This window comes from Ostrea edulis, chromosome 8 (genome assembly GCF_947568905.1).
Source record: "Ostrea edulis chromosome 8, xbOstEdul1.1, whole genome shotgun sequence".
In the NCBI taxonomy this organism is placed as follows: Eukaryota; Metazoa; Mollusca; class Bivalvia; order Ostreida; family Ostreidae; genus Ostrea; species Ostrea edulis.
In genome coordinates, this window is record NC_079171.1 from 26,992,384 (window position 1) to 27,005,364 (window position 12,981).

General features: G+C 39.5%; 1 non-coding gene across 1 annotated transcript; it reads left to right on the forward strand.

Moving 5' to 3' along the window:
* Positions 1-12,888: 12,888 nt before the first annotated feature.
* Positions 12,889-12,981, forward strand: Trnai-uau (transfer RNA isoleucine (anticodon UAU)). The gene is made up of 2 exons: positions 12,889-12,925; positions 12,946-12,981. It is a non-coding gene; the product is annotated as a tRNA-Ile (tRNA).

Consider the following 12,981-nt stretch of genomic DNA (forward strand, 5'->3'; position numbering starts at 1 on the left):
ATTCAACCAAATCATCAACAGTCCGTACAATTTCGCATGCATATATTGCATTAATGGTGGCTGTGGATCTTCTATTCTCATGAATGTTAAATCCCCAGCATCTGATTCGTGTACTGCTAGTTTAAGAATCGTTACTACACCACAGTTGGTAACAATGTCAAATAGATGCCCGGCTGTGATCACATTTATGATCGCTTCTGATAATACAGACATGTCTACGACTACAGTTGTTGATAATACTATACTCGACATTCATGCCGAAATGGGTTTCGTTGAAAGACACCCTAAATCTACAGATGCTCCTACAACTGTAAAAGTAGAAGATCCAACTACACCCAAAGTTGTAGAAGAGCCAACTACACCCAAAATTGTAGAAGAGCCAACTACACCCAAAATTGTAGAAGAGCCAACTACACCCAAAATTGTAGAAGAGCCAACTACACCCAAAATTGTAGAAGAGCCAACTACACCCAAAATTGTAGAAGAGCCAACTACACCCAAAATTGTAGAAGAGCCAACTACACCTAAGGTTGTAGAAGAGCCAACTACACCTAAGGTTGTAGAAGATGTTCAGCCCACTGTAACACCTAAGCCCGTTACAGTATTAGTTAAAGATAATAGTACCATAACAAACGCTACAGACGCAGATAAAGTCAATGAATCTAAGACACCACTTCTCAACGCAACTCAAGACCCACACGCTAAAGCTATTGAGACACCAGTTGTAACAGATGCAGTTATTCCAGAAACAGTTGTTCCAGAAACAGTTGTTCCAGAAGAGATCTCGCCAGCACCACTTGCTCCCGAACCGATTGCTACAGATGATAGTACTGTAAACCCCAAGTTCAGACGTTAACGTTTTTAGACTCAGATGAAACCGAAATATTTAATATATATTAATGATCGTTACTTTATATATAGAAATTTGATTGTTTGTTATAAAGCATATACAAACTTACAAGCTAGTTATAAGTCATTATATGTATGATGCATATCGCAAAAGTCTGTAATTACAATGGACGACACCATGGATCTAACCTCCTATGTGATATTGTTAGGTGTTTCCTTATTACTGTGTGTGTGCACATTGGTGTTCACGGTACTGTCGACAATAGGGGTGTGAATCCCAGATTTATACAACAAGTGGCCGATAATGATGTCGTATTGTACGACTTCGCCACGAAATCAACCGTCTCGCCACAGAATCTACGGCTCGATCATTACACAATATACAAAGATACAATCACACAAGGTCTAGTGTCGTCAACTAGTGGTATGGCGAGCTTATGCTTTGATGATATCGAACATAAGTATATAACCCTGGGTGACGATTACGACATGTGGTACGGACTGAAAGGTTGTTCCACATCTCGCGGCAGTACTAAAGGCTTTTTTGGAATTGAGTGCGAATTTCCAAAATCACAAAGAGTTACATTTTTGAAATTTGACACACAAGGGCGGGTGATTGCCGGACGAGTGTTCGCATGTAACGATTTCGAATCTTTCACTTCCGATGCATCGATCGTGTTTCCCAATAATATGGTCGACAACATTCGACAAAATTCCGTAAATTTCACAGACTACAAATTATCAAGAGACGGTGTATCTTCGATACATACTCAAATCAAAGATGGACTCTTGCAGTTGGATGTTACAGCATGCAATTCTGAAAATATCGGAGACGTCGAGTACGACCATGTAGAGTACGATAAAAGTACTGGAGATGTCGGATTGATTGGGATACCCATACACTTGATATTATACGCAGATTCACATGTCACATGTTCTGTAATAGCTTCTCATGATAATAATACCATATTGTTCTAATGTGTGTTGAAAATTTCTGTACTGATTATAAAGTTTGTTATATTTATAGTAATACACGATGTGTTGTATAAAATAAAAACACTGAACATTGATATACCATATATACTGTTATTTATCGATCGAATTTGAAACATGGATATTATCATATTGCGATCTGATAAGGATAACTCGATCATGACCACGATTATGCGTATCAAAGAAACGATCGATCTAATTTCTAGTGTGGACAGTGACAAAATATGTCAGCACGAATGTTTTACAAAAATGCACGAATACTGCGCCACCAAGCTGAAAGCTGTGGATAAGTACCAAGAATGTAGCTACCTGATGCTTATGCGCAGATTCATGTACATGCAACTATACCACGTGCTATCTCGCAAACTCAAAAAGGTTCTCATTAAGCCACCTACAGTGGAAACGTTCGTAGATGTGATGATAGACGAAGTTCGAAATTACTGGCTTAGTAAAGATCACATGAGTGTAAAAAAAGAATTGGAACTATTATGGAAATATAGTGTCAAATATTCGAGACTCGCTTCATACGTAACATTTCAAGGGTGTTGTGCTCAGGAGCGTGGTACTAAACGCTGCCCGATATGTATTGCTAACTCACCACATTTCGGCATAGGTCGAGTGTATTCACCGTGTAGACATACCATAGTGGAGGATGAGCCGCACATGAATACAGACTTCAATAACAGTCAAGGAGATGGTTTAGTTTGTTCACATATATACGAAAAACAATATCAATCATTGAAGATTGAACAAAATAGAAGAAATATCATAAGGTGTCGAGCAGAGGAAATGAGACGTCAAACGCTTGAAGATACAAATGGTTCACATTCGTGATAAACTGAACTATTATAAAAAGAACTATGTATCAAATATTTAGATATAATTATAAACCCAATCGATAACGATTATCATAATGTTGTGCTTTATACTTATATCAGTTTTCGCCACAAACGCTATAAGTGCGCAAGATGACTCGGATCTTATTGTGCACTTCAACAGATCTACGTTTAAGGATAATGTTTTAGTTGTCGACAAATTGAACCCTGGACGATTTCTCACACAATTGACCATTAACAAATTGATAGACGATGAAGTTAAAATGGTACTTAAACCGTGGGAATACAAGCCCAGATTGTGTTGGACCCACACGGACTGGTGGAAAGCGGCTGTCACTTTCGACGGGACTGTAGGCATCTGGGCATCTTCTTTGGGATTTCTAGTCACCGATGCGGCGACGCAAGAAACTAGATGCTTGGTACCTATAGTCCATAATGCATTTCGGGCCAATACTCCCATAACACCAAGTTTTAACTTGACGGAGTATATTCTATACATTTTTAACTCCGGTGAAGGATGGAATTACTTAAGACTTGGTACCAACGGAGGTGGTGATTCTGTACCGTATTCAATTTTTCAAATGGTACCTACCTTACTACCAGATAACAAAATAGCTTTAAAAAATTGGTTCTTAAAAGATTCTATTAGAAATATGACATCTACACTGTACTTGGAGGAGCCAGATTGGGATCCCGAATGTATATACGCATCAATGGCCCCAGTACCTCATTTCATATATCATTGCACAGGAGACCCGTTGCAATATAAAAGTGGATTCCATTACACATGGCATTTGATTGGAGAGATGAAATTCTATCAAATTCGCGAAGCATATGAAGGATATATCGGTCAAGTTCATGGACGAAATACTAAATATCTCAGGAAGCCTTCTAGGGCGAATATTGGAGGCGTATTAAGAGATCCTGTTGTAGTGGATGATATGGGTGTTTATAGATATATGAAGTTGTAAATAACATACAATGCATGTGTTATATTTCAATAAAATTTATTATATATTATCAGCAATTTGTTATAATACAGTCATTATAAAAAAAATATACATACTGAAGTGAACAATATACAAATACTCGGACACGTTCGATCTCACAATGTCTTCAATAACCGATGTTATAGTATCAGCACTAGAAGACGATATTGTTGTTGACAAAGACTTGCCCGTTTTACCACTATATGCGTGGATTCTGATTGGTTTGGCCATAGTAATATTACTAACATATTGTGTCCTCTGTTGCGGGTTCTGCAAATTTTGTAAATGTCTAAACAAATGTCTGGATCGGACGTTCGGATGCGACAAGCACGAGAGCTCGCCCGCGTAATGCTAGCACTTGATAACTACAGACCCATTGAATCAGACGTTTACGACCATATGGAAAAAGAAGACATTCTCACATTTACCCGTGCAACCGAACATCTCGGACGAGTCATGTATAACGAAGGGTGGGATTCGTTAGTGTCAAAAAACATCACTACCCTCAAGCAAACTATTGGTCTCTTCAACGGTGTTAACAATTCTACCAACAGTAACGGTGACAACGGGTGATTGACGTTTGCATCCACTACCGTGACAGTACACAGAGGCGCTCAAGATAACACTTTCAGGATTGCACAGATCCGGCTTAACAAAGACATAAATCACACATTGATTCTTACTGGCATCGACGTGAGTTTTCTTCCCACAAATACCAATTAGATGCTGTGCCACTAGATACCTTTGCGAACTGAGTGGAAATCCTCTTTGACAAAAGAACGTGGGGTTGTGTTCACAAAAGTGATCTTGCAACAATGGGATCATGTGTTCTGTTATTACAGATGAATAATCTCCAGTAATTTCGTCAACACTCGCGTCTGAACTGGCAAATTTATCCTCCAGTAGTGATCTATTTATGGACTCGTCTGTAAGCGATGTTATAGCTTCACATTTCTCTGTATCTGTCACTGACACAATGTACATTTTTGTATCTGTATTAAATTTTGATGGTGCAACATGTTTTCTGTGTATTAATCCGATCGATGGTTTCAGGTGATCCAGTGCACCGGATGGTTCGGTAATGATTGGTATCAACGGTCTCACCAACTGGGTGCCAGATCGTTTGGCGTTCAGTGGCAACCTCATCAATCCACCGATGTTTTTTGTATACATCGCTGTATCGAACGCGTCTAGTTCGATTAGACCACCCTTTCGACAAACGCATTGTAGCACGTCTATGATGTGGGTAACCACAATCGAATCTGCGAGGACATATTGATCAAACTCGACAATGAAACGCAACCCGACTTTTTTGACGGTAGTACCAGCCTGAGGTATCGATTCAAACAGATAGAACTTAGCCGTCTCTCGGTCGACCTTCATTCCCACCAAATCGAATGTTTCGATAGCGCAATCTATAAGTCTATCTCTGAACAACCATCTGTATGTCAGTAACTCATTTCCACTCTTATCGATGGGTCTGTTGTAAAAGCCCATAATAGTTTGTACATCTGTAATGTCGATATCAACAACAAGTCGATAACACGGAACTCCCCTCTGAATCATTTCGTTGTACTCGTAATTACAATTGGTTACGACTGCGGTACAAATTTTCACAAATTTATCGAACGACGCTATAGTTTTATCTTTCAACATGAGACAGATCTGGTTCCTCAATTCTTTATTATTGTGGAATGGAGCATCGAATTCGTCTGGCGATATAACCGCGACGCAGTTTCTGTGCACTTTGTCCGAGATCGTTGTCAGTAGAGGAACTGTTGCTGCCGCACCCCAGGCTTCGTGAGACACCGTCGGTACGTGAGGTTCTCTAGAGAAGAAATAATTCACTGTCTTAATCTGACCGTTGTACAGATATTTAGCGGGAGTGTTAGTTTTTAACAACTCTCCACCAACCCTGACCGCTCCAGCATTTTTGGCGACTCGCGAATTGATGGTCTGGAATATCTGTGAAGCGGTATGGCGCTTACCCAGCCCGTTCTTGACCGCTTCTGCAGAGGGGACAAACTTATACGAGTCGAGAGATTTGTACTCTTGTTTGCCGATCTGTTTGTATTGCATGGTTTCGCTGTAATACGCGCGAATGTCATCACGATATTCCGACTCGTATCGACTAATCATTTCGCCAAACATAGTGACGATTCTATCCTTTTCAGATTTGGCGCATTCGAGCAATGATTTTGCTGTTGGTAACTCCCTTGACAAACATCTGTAAAAGCACATGTTTATGACCGTCGTACAAGCCATGTTCACAGTTTTAGCATTGCACGCTTCGAACAGAATTGTGCTTTTTTTATGTAACATGGCCATGTCTCGCACAACCGCGCAACAAGCCTTTGTGTACGCAACGAGAGTTTCGCTGGTCTGCTGTGTACTCCAAAAATCCATGTTTCCGGATGGTGTTACCATGGTCACATAGTCCGTATTGAACGAACTCGCTGGCTGAAACGACTTAGCGTGCTGAGAGTTTACTATCCAGTCGTGCGCACCCCCTTGTGAGAATTGTGTGATATTGGCGTTTATACATGCGGTTATGACCGCACCCCATCGCAATGGATTCAGCTCGCAGTTAGTCGCGAAGTACTGCAAATTCTTGATTAATCCCAGATGTTTGGAAACAAAATTATTGTTCAATTTGAACTGCCCAGGGATTCGTACTAGATTTTTATACACCGGCAGTGACAGAAATTGGTACACGTACAGCTTATTCATACGTTCAAACTCACTTCTCGACACCATAAATCTATCCTTGGCCAACTGTTCAAAGTCATCGATTATCACTGTATACAAGTGTTGAAACTTGACGTTCCGCGTATCGTTGAGTATTCCGAAACACTTCAGTCTAATGGGGTTTTTGACTGCAAATGTATGCATGTCGCACATATTATCTGGTGATAAAAAGGAATATTGGTATGAATCACAATTACTAAATGTGATTTGCTTTTTATCAACATCATCTTCGGGTTCGCGTGCAATATTATTGAAAGGTACCATCAAACAATTCCAATATGGAGACGTGTCTTTCTCTTCTGACATATGTGCCATGTATGTCTCGATGCAGTCGATATCATCATCAAAAGGGTCTGCAGATTGATGACTCATCCTGGACGTTCGATACTGTAACTGTTGATAACAACGGTGGTAAATTTATATCTATCAACCCGTGCGCAATTGAGTCCGATAACGAATCGACTATTGGTACACCACTGATATCTTTAGATATGAGGAACTGTTACGTCTCAAACTGGAACACCAATCCTGATGACGATGATCTCGATGATTCAGACGTCGGTTCCGCTACCAAATCGTTCAAGAGTATGTTCGAAAACGTAGAGCTGGACCCGGTATCTAAAGGCAAATTTGAGACAGTGCTTAAATATTTGGATGGATCATCAGATGCTATAATTCCATCATCGAAGTATAATGAGCTAGTCAAATCGTGCGTTACAACACACTTGAATAGGAAAGCTACAAGTAATATATTGAATCAATTATTCATCATAGCAAAAGACAGCGCAACCATTAATGATGAATCTGACGATGTAAAAATACTGAGTGACTTACCTATAGTTACAGAAGCGTTGACTAAAAAACATACGAATCCAAATAAGCCGAAGCGAATTAAAGTTGAAGCTAGTTCAGGATGAAGCGACTACGATTGTAGCATGAATTATATATAAGCTATATTGTGTATACTTATAACTGACATTAAACCAAATGGCAAATTTGCGAAAATGAAAGTTAATTATATAAATTTGTATGTATAAACTTGAACGTGTTCGATGTTATGTGGTATATAAACTATATTTCACGCTGGTATTAGATTTTTGGTGATCAGTATAGCTATTGGGCTGTTACGACTATATATTGTTTGAAACATGACTGATAAAATTACAATCGAACAATATCCATCGGACGATGAAGTTGTGATCGACCAATTTTCATCAGACGACGAGGTTGTCGAATCCTTCATGAAATCGTATGTTTCACCAAAACCAGCCAACCGAAAACGCAAAGTTCACGCCGTTAAGGCCCACACATTCTCATCATCCGACGAAGATAATTGTAAAAAGTCGGTCGTCGCTTGGCAACCCAAAAAGAAGAAGTTAAAGGTTTCAAACGATAAACCCGCCAAATTGAGTAAAGGTGTATTTAGTCAGACTAATTCGAAATTAGACTCCGTCATTGTAGCAACTATTGAACTCCCAGTCGACCTGGTATTTCAACTTGGTGAACAACTGTGCAAGTATCTATGCGGCGAATACTTTGTTGATAAAACCGTAGCGTTAAGACGTGCCAAGAAGTGTTTGGATCTTGTATACGCCGAATCCGAATTGGACGATTGTATAAGGAATGATACCGAGGCCTTTACGAGATTCATACACATGACATCTACGACCAACGAAGATGTGTGGTTAAAGCTCAAGGATTTTTTTGTTGGATCGAGGTCTGCTGTCATGTTGGCCGGAAGTGGTAGGATCAATTCCGCTTTACACATCCCCAAATTTAAAATATCAGAAGGGGGAGGCGCGTATATTCCCGAAGCTGCACAAAATGCTGGATTTTTTGGAGAAAAGGCTGCAGTGAAAATCCTCGGTTTAGAGCATAGGGTCGCCTGTGTTGGGAAAATATTATTGGACAGTTGTCCCGTTGTTGGAGTGACACCAGATTTCGTCTTACTACACCGCAATAAACCACAACCCGTGCCCAATGCGAGACCTCCCGTGGGTGTGCGGCCCGCATGCAAACTATCGAAACTTCAGAAAGATTTCCGAAGGAGTGGATACGACTACATATATGGGTCGGAATGTTCGGAGATTACGGGCGTGGTGGAGGTTAAGACTACAACAATCACACCTGCATTTCCAAACATTAACTCTAACAACGCGTACGATTGGTTGAAGATTATGAAGGGTGATAAATGCGACGAATTGACAAGCAATAGATGTACCAAACCACCGAGCTGGATGTCAAATTCTCAATACAAAGATGTGCAGAGAAAAATGAAAACGTCGTGGCGAGTGTATGCTCCCAAAGATACCAACCACACTCTCGCCAACTGCGATGATATCGGACAGTATTTAACCAAGTCGTTAAATGGTACCGGTTGTAATATTAGACTGTTTAATGGTCAAGTGCACCGCCAATTGTTCATTGAGATGGTGAGCGTAGCACAATTCATGGATCGTTCTGATACAATTAAAGGCATGCTATGCTATGTTCAATACAGAAATGAAGACGATTGATATTGATATGTTATATGTTTGATGTGAAAAAATATTAAAATACTAAAATGAAAACTTATACATCATTGTTTGTATTATCTATGACCGTACACAGCGTTATAAAAACATGTCGTATAAATCTGTAGCCGACTTTCGTGAAATTACGAGTGGTATGCAAGCGACATTCTTTCACAATGTGACGATCGGACAGAAAAAGGGGTGTTTCGCTAGTAGAAGGAACATTCCAAAATTCTTCGACGATTTATACAAACGTATCGAAGTTTTAACCAAGATGTTGACCAATGGTATTCATTTAGCAGTGGTATCATCGTGCGACCCTATAGATTTCATAGAATACTTTGTTCAACAGACTGAGTCTGTCGACATCGATTTAAATCGATTGTTCTTCGTGGTGGACAAAAAGTCCCTTTATTGTAATGCGTACACTGTAAACGATTCGGATGTAGCTGGAATTAATTGTGCAGTACAAAAGGCTATTGTGATACATTTCAAGTCACAACCTGTAAACTGGGACGATGTAACGATGTTCACCAAGGAGTTTACGAGTCGGATATACGTAGAAGTACACTACGGAGCCAAAGGCGATTCGTATTTGAAGTACAAGTACCTGGGGGATGTGGTGGTTGAAGATGCCGACATGTCCACAATGCAGGATCTGCTTAGACTATCATCGATGGTGACTGATGTCGAGCATGCTCAAGATAACGAATATGTTTGATTCGATTATGAACTAGAGACAATATGAATGACTCAATATATACTAATTGTTTTTAACATGTTTATTACACACATAACTAGAAAATATGTACATAACAATAAAATAGTTATCAAATGATAATACCTCTTGTGTTTGTATAAACGAATTCTACATCAAAATTCATATCTTTCATATCATCACTAAATTTATCACTTTGTGAAGATACACAATCTTCATCACCATACACTGTAACCGACCCTCGGTTAGTACGATGTCGTTTAATTGTCTGTGTAGCCTTAGATAAGTCTTTAACGCACACATACGTTTTGCAATTGTATGATATTTCATCTGTAGAGTAAATTATTTTCACAGCACAAGCTCGGTCCTTTATAACAACATCGCATTTGCCCGCACCGCACATAAATGACCCAGTTCCTTGATCGGTGTTTAATGTGATGCGAGGACTGATCGGAGGTTCGATTTCGTATGGTGTTATACATGTAACGGACCCATTTGATATCGAGAATGTTAATGTCACGGCTGCCGTGATGCAAATGTTACCCCAGTGCATCCAACGATCTAAGTTGGTAGTTATCACTGTAAACTGATCATAATCTTTCAGTGTTTTAGCAGTAAGTCTCTCATACGTCCACGTCTTCCTGGAAGGTTTTGTGGTTTTGACAGTTATTTCACCACTTTGTACGTTTCTCGATTGTATTTGGACATCTGGTATAACGATATCGTTTAGTATATATATCCGAGGAGTCTTGTTCATATGGTCCATATATTTAACGATCAATACAACTGCATCTTCGAATCGATCGATTCGTACATCGTGATCAGACCCTTCGAGTTCCAACCAGCACGCATTAGCATATGTATCTCCCACAACTGGATACATCATTCGTGCTACGCGCAGAAATGTTTTATAAAAAAAAACTATATTATATATATGGAAGCTATTTCTAATAATCAAACGTGTTATGTTTTTATAAATGATCGATACTCCAAATCATGGCTTTTGTTAGACGATTGAGCAAAAGATTTAAGAGTCGGGTACTCGGCGAAGTTGATAGCAATGATGTTGTGGATTCGGTGGGTACATACAACACGATAGTAGAATCATACAATAGTCGATTTCACGACATCAATCGCGTTATGAACAAATTTCCACGCGATACACCCCAGTGTATATATTTTAGATTGTACGGAGATAACGCCTTGCAATTCATACCAATTATCAAAAGATTTGTCAAACATTATGACATATGGTGTTATGAAACCGAAAAACATGGTCAGGAGGTACACATGTATGGCGAATATGTACGATATAATTTAAGTTTCATAGCATTATACTTAATTATGATGAGCGACGACATTGATACTGTAGACAACATGGTTATGAAGCAGTTGCAAAAACCTACTAAAGGTCACAAAGTCCCAACAGGCATTTGCGCTAAACGTTACGACTCTGTGTACAACGAGTTTAGCGCGGAGGGTGTGGACGGTTATCTGGATAGGATGACGATAATAAGATTCGATAGAGATGCCAAATTTGCACCAGAAGGTGTTGATGGAATGTATGTTCAGATCACTAAATACCCAGGATCCGTAGGTTCTACAACGTTCGAAACACTGACATTGATTTGTATGAGCAATAGTGCAATGAATAGTTACAAGAACCCTGCTACAAATATGGGTGGACGATATGTTGTCCCGCGTAAATTTTCTAAAGATCAGCGGATCGAGGATATAGTGTGTCTATTTTACGAAATATTCCAAGCGACGACGAAAAAATCTAACGAAAGCGTGTGGGACGATCTCCATTTAGCAGTAGACAGATTTATGAAGAATTCGGATACCGAGTTCGACTGGTCTAAAGATCGAGAAAAGCCTATCAGAGGTAGCGACACCATTGAGTTCAACAAATTTCGCATCTACTCGGATAAGCGACAGTGTAAGTCTTTGCGAATTTAAAACTATTATATAAAAAACACATACATCTGTAACGCATTAAGTTTTGCTTAGAGAATAACATATTGTCTTCAAGAAAATGGGATGTTTTTTTAGCACGATTAGACGTAAATTAGATGGACGGTACAATTACGACATTAGCACGTCGCTTGAATGGGAAGAAGTCTCCGATTCTGACTGGACGATGCAAAACTGTTCGCTTCTCAACTACGAACATGGTGGCGAAATGCACAACGGCGGAGACTTTCATTTATCAACTTATAGCGACGAAGAATACTATAGCGAATTTTAAAAACATAACACCAGAATGTGCACGTTTCACATTTCGAGGAGAGTATGCTTGGATGTTATTCGCACTAACCGCAAATGCAATCGATCGTTATAAAATGTGGACTTACACCAATGCTCGCGGTACACTCAAGATTCACGTGTACGTGGATGGTGTAAGGCATCCTTTGAGACTAATAGGACTAATGTTAGTTGTGATAATGGGCGATTCGGAATTGGTGCGGACCAGTGTGAAGATGAAAGTGATAAAGTCGACATTTCAAAAACATCGTATATCAAGAGGTTCGACCGGAGTTAAATTATACAATTCGATAACCAATCCTGCACCATTAGCCGACATAAAAGTTCCTATGCGCATGATTATAACAAGAGTCGACAATTCACCATATCCTGTCGATATAATTAGCGGTATGTACATTCAGGTAGCCAGATCGACACCGATATATTCTAAAACAAATGCGCGCCAGTATTGGACGATGATTTGTATGAGTAACGAATCCATGAGAACGTACAAGTCTGACAATGGTCCAGACTCACCATCTCACATAACACCTTACGGATTTCTCGTAGAAAACCATCTGTTATCTGAAGTTATAGTGGCGTTTTATAACATGTTGGACACAATTCCTTTCTATAGACGGTTGAAGAAGAGCGACTGGCGTAAAATGGAGACCTGTGGTGTTAGACTAATGTCTATGAGCAAGAATAAAATGAATGTAACATTGCAATCTACGGTGCCCGGTACCCATCGCGACGATTTTATCGAATTTAATAGATATCGAATGGGTAGGATTAACGGCTGATGAAATTCCATGTACCTCCATTTCGTATTGTGAAATGTTTTGTTATGTTGACATGTTTATTATACAAAGAACAATTAGTCTCATTTTTATAATTTTGATATCATTTTTATTATTATACGTCAAATAAAATCATATAATATATAACTACATGTTTCGTCTCGTATATATACACAAAAATAAAGGTCTGAGTTAAGAGCTCCGGTGGCGCAATCGGTAGCGCGCCGTACTTATAATCAGTGACTGGCGTAAGGTATGCGGAGGTCGTGAGTTCGATCCTCACCCGGAGCA